Consider the following 7,115-nt stretch of genomic DNA (forward strand, 5'->3'; position numbering starts at 1 on the left):
AATAGTTTCCCAACACCCATATGTGAACCAACAAAAGTGACCTTAAAGTAAAATTCTAGGTTTGTTCTAAGTATTATTTTCTAGCACTCTATGCTTGATTCTCTCTGCCTGTAATTCCTCCCAGAAGGAAATATACTAAAGAATTCATTACTTACAATAAATCACCCTGTATAACTTTACTAACATGCAACTGAAAAAATGATATAAAGGTGGGGCAACTATGAATCATAAAGATGTGAACTTTTGAATTTTCTCCCTCAGTGATTAACTTTATTGCCAACCCCCCAAAAATACAGAGCACCTCAGAAATCAAATGACCTGCAGCTCCAGGGTGAATATCACTTGATTATGCGACCAGAACTAACACAAAATGAGTATGTTCTCCTAAAAGGAGCTAACTCCCAAGTTGAGATTCCAGGTCACCACAGACTAATTTATCACAACAAGCAAATTTATCAGCAGCAACATACCAGTGCACAGCATGTTCTGCTCCTCCTTCAGTATACCTACCTCATGGGCCAAAGTGGAAACTAAGTAAATTCAACACCTGCATATTGTACTCTGTAGGACAAGCATGGAAAGTGAGTATTTACAGACCATTTAAGTCATGAAATATTTAGACTGCTATGCTGCCACACTTTACTGAAAATACAGGCTTCAACCTTGTAAATACATTTGCAGCCAAGTTTTTTCATTTAACCACAATCATGCATAAGCACGTACAGATTGTTAAGCATAACATTCCCACAGAGGAAAAAACCTATAATTTGCATTAGTATCATTATTTAAGAGTTCTCCAATATCCAGTTTCAAGTATAAACCTCCATCCTATCCTCAGGGTTAGCTGTAAGTAAAGACAGAAAACCTGCAGTGATCTGATCAAATTGTTGACAATTGGGCTGATCTTCTAAACTATCATTTCTGCCCCAAGGGATAGTAATGCCAGGAGGGCTAGTCACATGTGGGAAAAAAAGCAGCAGTTCTCAGAAAATTTCTTAGCAGCCTACCAGAAGTCTTCCAGACAAGCCTGAAAATACTTTCCATCATCCAAAAACTTAAGATGACATCCACAGTAATATTGGATGACTGAACCTGTGACTGACATTTACAGGCATCTGGCACTACATTTCAGATGTTTGTTCAGATATACTGATGTAGCTTGAAGCATCTGTGCCCTCTCCTCTCCTTCTTAGGAAGCTTGGAAGTTTTAGAAGATGACATGTACTGAAAATCTGAACAAGGAGAGCAAAGAAAGCTGAGAAAATTATTTCTGCTACTATAGTAAACTTACACCCCATATTATGGGACAGAGAACTAAGGAAGAACATGAAACTTTTCAGACACCAGGATCATCTTTCTGCAGGTACCTTTAATATACTAACAGAACTTCAAACATTTTAAATTTAGTTACTAACACTGGAGCTTTCCACACCAAGGAGAATAAGGCCTTTGCCACTTCACATGGACATACCACCATTCCAAATAAGTTTTAAGTGTTTCACTTGAAATATTTGTAACTTTTACTAACACTTCGAACCACTTCAGAGCTACTTCTGCTCCTAAAATTAGTCCCAGACAACTGACACAAGAAGTAGCCACTGAGCACTAAGAGCTCGCAAGACGACAACTATACCCCAACCATGTACTTCAGAAGTACAGTTTTAAGATCAAGAGAACACAAAATTCAACACTCTAAAAAAAGTATTTCCTTCCTACCTGTTTGTTCCTAGAAAGGAAGTTCTATTCAAACAGCTGCAGTCTCTCCCACTGGAAGTGGTGATAGTCCAGAACAGTCAGACCACTCACTACCTGGACCATGTCTATGTTAACTCTGTTCATTCCAACCCAGCCAACTTCATGATGGGGTCTACAAGACATGAAGCACAGCACTACACATATCGAACTATACAAACGTGGAGAATGCATCATGCTTAGAAGACTTCTTTGTTTGGAAAAGAAGCTCATGCACCCAGTGAATTCTAAACTGAACACTCTGAAGATACTGATCTACAGTTTCTTCCAGTTACTATTCTCACAATGTGCATCTAAATAAGGGAATCTTAAAGAACAGTTGCTTTTAGCAGTTGTTTTACTTTGCATATACAATATAGCCTTGTGCTTGCAGAATTCAATTATACAAAAGTGTGAAACAAAAGTTTGAGACCACAGTTCTCTTTACAAGAGATGCAAAAGCGTATAATATTGGATATTTAAAAATTGAGAAACTATGAAAAAAGTTGTGAATTTTTGAATCACTTCCCTTAGGTCTGGCAGATTTGCCCTTATGGGGACAGAAGTTGTCATTACTGTTTAAGTAATCTTTACAGTTTAGCCTCTGCCTAATCATTGACCTATACTGAACAAAGCACAAAGCACTCCCCTGCCTACCTTAATCAGAGTTGCATACTTGTTACCTAATGTTTCCCTGACCATGTCAAAAAATAGCATAGGAGAGCATAGCCATCCCACTCATTATCTACTGAAATGTATAGATGAGAGGGGAGCACATACAATCTTACCTAACAAGATTGAGCCTTCGAACACAAGACACTCCAAAGGTCTGGTTACCTTCTTACATTATTACAACTTGCAGGACAGCCATAGCAGCCAATATTGTACACACTATCCTCAGACTCTGCTTAATCATCACTTTTTGTTCCTGTGTATAATTATCACTCAGGATCAAGTTTCTACAAATTAGTTCCACATTCAGAAAAGAACTACCTACTTTTTGACTACCCTAGAGAAGTTAGTCACAATGCTCAAGTTCTCCAACTTAAGTATACTTCAGTTTGGTTTCATTTAGACCAAATGAAGAGGTTTCCTTAGCTTTATTTCTCAATTATGCAAAGTCACAATGTATTTTTAAAGGTGGAAGGTGCAATATACTGTTGAAATATCATGCTTCTGTATCACCTTCAGAGGAAGTAGAGACGAAACTAAACAGAGTAATAAGCCAAATATCCATATTGAAATTTAAGCATCAGAGAAACAAGTATCTTAAAATCTGGTAACTAATGAGGGAGCAGCAGTAAAAAAGAAGAATTATTCCAAGATTACTATACGATAAAAATACTACCAATTCCAGCATACCAACATTCACTTTTTCCATTTTTCTTAGGCAGATTTACAAATCTCTCCCAAATCAGCATCGTTACTTTCCAATCTTAACATTTATAAGGCTTTACTCACAATACTTGAACACTGTATTCTTAATTACAAATAAAGGTTGTATTTCAATCAAGTAATCTTTTTACAACAAAAAAAACCTTCAAAAAACCCCAAATATACCCACCTTTTCATTAGTCAACTCACTATATCACCTGTCCCCTTTTAAACTTAATAGAATTGCTTAACAATTAACTATTACTAAAGTACACTAGGAAGTGTTATTTGGGCTCACTCAGTTTTACCTATACTTACTCAGCAGGAGACAATAACCATACAGTGGGCTCTGCATGCCACCAGTTGGAAATTGCAGTGGCACACTGTAGCTGCTCCCCAAGACATGAAGATAACTATACGGATAGTGGGAAATCCATGTTTAAAGCTTTGAGAAGCCCCAATCCCACCAAAACCCAGTTACTTCTTGTCCAGAACTGGACCAGAGTCTGCCATGAGAGTAGCCACAGAGATGTTCATAAGTTAGAACACTAAGATACTCCCTATGCATTCAAAACATTAAACAAAATTCCCCAAATCAGTTAAACTTTTAGAAGTTGTAGAAGGCATAACCTATACTTCACAAGTATGCACTGGACTTCACAGATGTTCAAAAAACACTAAGCTAGCAGTGTTAACAGGTTACCACAAACACTACACTTTCTAAATATGAGATGGGGGTCAGTTATCTATTGACTGTTTACTACACAAACTGATAAACATGTTACCGTTAATGTTTTCATTCTGATGTGAAAAGTGTTGTCTGACATACTGTTTTACTTACTCAAAAGTTGACAAGGTAAAATAGATATGTTGCTAAATCTTCATTTTCCAGATAATTTGCATGTAACTACCTACATCAACTGTCACCATAAACTTGCTCACACAGGAATACAGTCTACTACTTTCATTATCTGTAAGAGCAGCTTTTCCAACAACTCAGCTGGTTAGTCATTTGGAAAAGGTTAGACTTGTAATCCTCCATGTGGAGTAAATGTCAGACCCTCCTTTAGCAGATCAGGTTATTCCACAGGGAGAATCTGCTGAAGAGATGACATATCAACCATTTGATCTTTCTGTAACATTTTCCCCAGAAGATTTTCCTTTTCGCTTGGGAGCAGGAGGGATAAAAACAAAACAAGAAAACAAAGCAGACAGCCAGTGATTCATTACACCCTTACAGGAAAGCAGAGTTGAGGAATTTTCTTCTATCCCCCATTTCTAGAACCTATTGCTAACACTCTACACATGATGTATGTTACATATGCACAAGCCTTTCCTCAGCTCTGATGTTCCAAGCATGGCTCTTTACGCCTGGGACTACAGACTGAAAAAATTACATTCAGAACAAACCGTAACACTGTTTTCTTACACCACCAGCTTAATACACCATGCAAACTTGCTCAATACTACTTTCGCCATGGAGCCCCCTCATCAATTCTACATGAATGTGATGTGCAAATAGATACCCTACAGAGCACTACAGTTATACCAAATATTATCTACTGGACAGATTATTAGTAAGACATTTGTAAGTATTTGTATTTTTACTAATATGATTATCATCCTAATGACAATCATATTCCATAACATGCCATATACTGTAACTTCTAGCTCTTTGACTGTGGGTGTACCTACTTAAACTTACCAATGTTTATTTGAGCTTAATTTAATTCATGAGCAAGGAACAACCAGGTCAAAAGAGTATTTTCCCAAGCCATCAACACATTGCTATGGAAGTGCTGTTTCAAGCAACATGAGCTACCATGTGTATACTTAAACCATTTTATTCATCTGAATATCAACATCAGACTGATTTTTAGTTGAGATGGTTGATCTTGAGAAAAAAAAACACTCCTTCATAACTCCTAAACTATATTAATGACATGAATGGCATTCTATGATGCAACCATTAGCTGTAAGAAGTACTGAATTACACTTTCATCATTAAAAAGGGCCTTATCTATAGCTACCATGGTGACAAAACACTAGCATAAAAAAGTTGTGGCTCCACTACAAAGATCTATTATTCTGCGTGGCATTGAAAAATATCAAGTGCATCATGAGAAACACAAAAGGTCTGAAAAGAAACAAAATTGCATCCATTACGAACATAGTGGTTTACAACTAAATTTGTCATGCACTGCTACAATTCCCCACCCCCCCCCATGCCCCCCCCAAGAATCTAGAGTCATTATTGGGACTGAAACACGGCTTTGGAAAGTGATCGTTCTTTGTAAAAGGATTACTCTATTTAGACTTCATTGCTTTTCTGCCAAGAATCAAATGTATAAGAAAACAGAAGTTCACTGTCATTTATTTTGTTCAGCCCCTTCTGATGCCGAAAAATAAATAACACTTATTGCTGCCTGGAAAGGTAAGTTTATAAATTGCAAGGCAAATGATTTACTTGTTATCAACCGCTGAAGCCACTTCAGGTCAGTTAAATGTTAACATTTTTCCTCATGGTGTATCAGATGGAGTTGGATTAGTAATTTTTTCCTCAAACACTACACTACTTGATGCTGTTAAAGAACTACATATGCAGGAGTGTTAAAAATTTTGAATAGAAATTACTTTGCCCAAGCCTCAGAAATACCAACACGTCAGACACTTGAGAGACTGAAGAACACACATGCTATCTGACCAACATGGTGTTTTCAAATTTGACAAAAATTTAAATAAGCTAGCACAGAGATATGGCTTCTAGTTCATTTAAAGCATTCACAATATAAGAAATTCCTTGCCTTCAAGAAAGAACTGATAATTGCTTCTTTGAGGCATGTGAAATGGACCTCTGGTGAGCAATAGTGCTTTCACTACACGCAACTAGTTAGTTGGCATAACTTAACAAGCATCAGCGGTACAAAACCTTACACCAAAACTTCACATTTAATTTCCCTTCCAACAGGTTCAAACGGGACTCCTTTAAAAAATTATAAAGTGGTCATCAAAACCAAAGGCAGATACCCTAACTCGCAGGTTCAATTGCACATACTTTTAGGTAGTCACACCACTAGCTACTCTTTTTTTTTTTTTTTTAAATGGAGTTTTTAGATAAACTTTGCAAGAATCAAAATGCAATACAGACCTCTCCTATACAAGCTGAAAAATATGCGGTCCAACTCGTCATCTTGAGGACAGAGAGGGGGCGGAGGGGAGGAAGAGGTGGCGGCAGCAGTCGAGGGGAAAAACTGCGACAGCATTTATAGAAGACTACGGGGGCATGTTTTATAAAGAAATTTAGCAGCTATCCTGACTGAAGACGACTGGCCAGACACCAACCGATATTCCACAAAACAACGGAAAAGACAAACAAGAAACGGCAGACAGAGGCAGAGCCAACCATCAAGATCTTTCGATTAAATAAAAGACACTACCTCCTCTAGGATTTTCTTATTTCACGAGAAGTTAATTATGCTCGCAGGGTTAGCGATCGTTTTGGAAGGGAAGGAGCTGAAGCAGCGGAGTCGCAGAGTCGATCACTTTCAGTTCAATACCTTCTCCAACCGAACAAAGAAACTTCTGTGTCTGAGAAGCTTAAAAACTTTCCGTCTCCCCAGACTCTTCCCTTAGTCTCCATGAAACCAGCGACTACGTTCATATAAACAGCATTTCGGCGAGAGAAGAGAAACACAAAGGACTGCTAAACTGTGCAAGGCGGAAAACACAGAAAAATAAAGGCCAAAAACAGGATATCAAAATGAAGCTCGAACTCCTTCCTTTTTCCCCACCCCCTTCAGCAGAGGAAGGATTTTTTCTGTTGTTGTTGTTGCTGCTGCCGCTGCTACTCCCCAAGCCTTCTCCATTTAATTTACCTTGTCTGTCGGGCGTCTAAACCAGATCCAGCAGGCAGAGTTTTTTCTGCCCCCAAGAAAATGTATTAAATCCAATCGAGTTTGCTTCTCGTAAAGGGGGACGGGGGCAGAAGAGAAGAGACGAGAGGCGGGAGG

General features: G+C 38.1%; 1 protein-coding gene across 12 annotated transcripts in view; it reads right to left on the minus strand.

Moving 5' to 3' along the window:
- The window catches only part of ERBIN (erbb2 interacting protein), a 127,699-nt gene extending 120,590 nt beyond the window's left edge, over positions 1–7,109 (minus strand). For 5 of the 12 annotated variants that reach the window (XM_026865472.1, XM_026865474.1, XM_026865471.1 and 2 more), the window contains exon 1: positions 6,981–7,088. The gene's annotated coding sequence lies outside the window, so the exon portion shown is untranslated. Of the gene's footprint in view, positions 1–1,716; positions 1,868–6,542; positions 6,814–6,980 lie in introns of all 12 variants that reach the window. The other 7 variants (XM_026865470.1, XM_026865468.1, XM_026865465.1 and 4 more) reach the window with 5 other exon arrangements.
- Positions 7,110–7,115: the final 6 nt, after the last annotated feature.

Source organism: Athene cunicularia (assembly GCF_003259725.1).
Source record: "Athene cunicularia isolate RWA chromosome Z unlocalized genomic scaffold, athCun1 chrZ_part1, whole genome shotgun sequence".
NCBI lineage: Eukaryota > Metazoa > Chordata > Aves > Strigiformes > Strigidae > Athene > Athene cunicularia.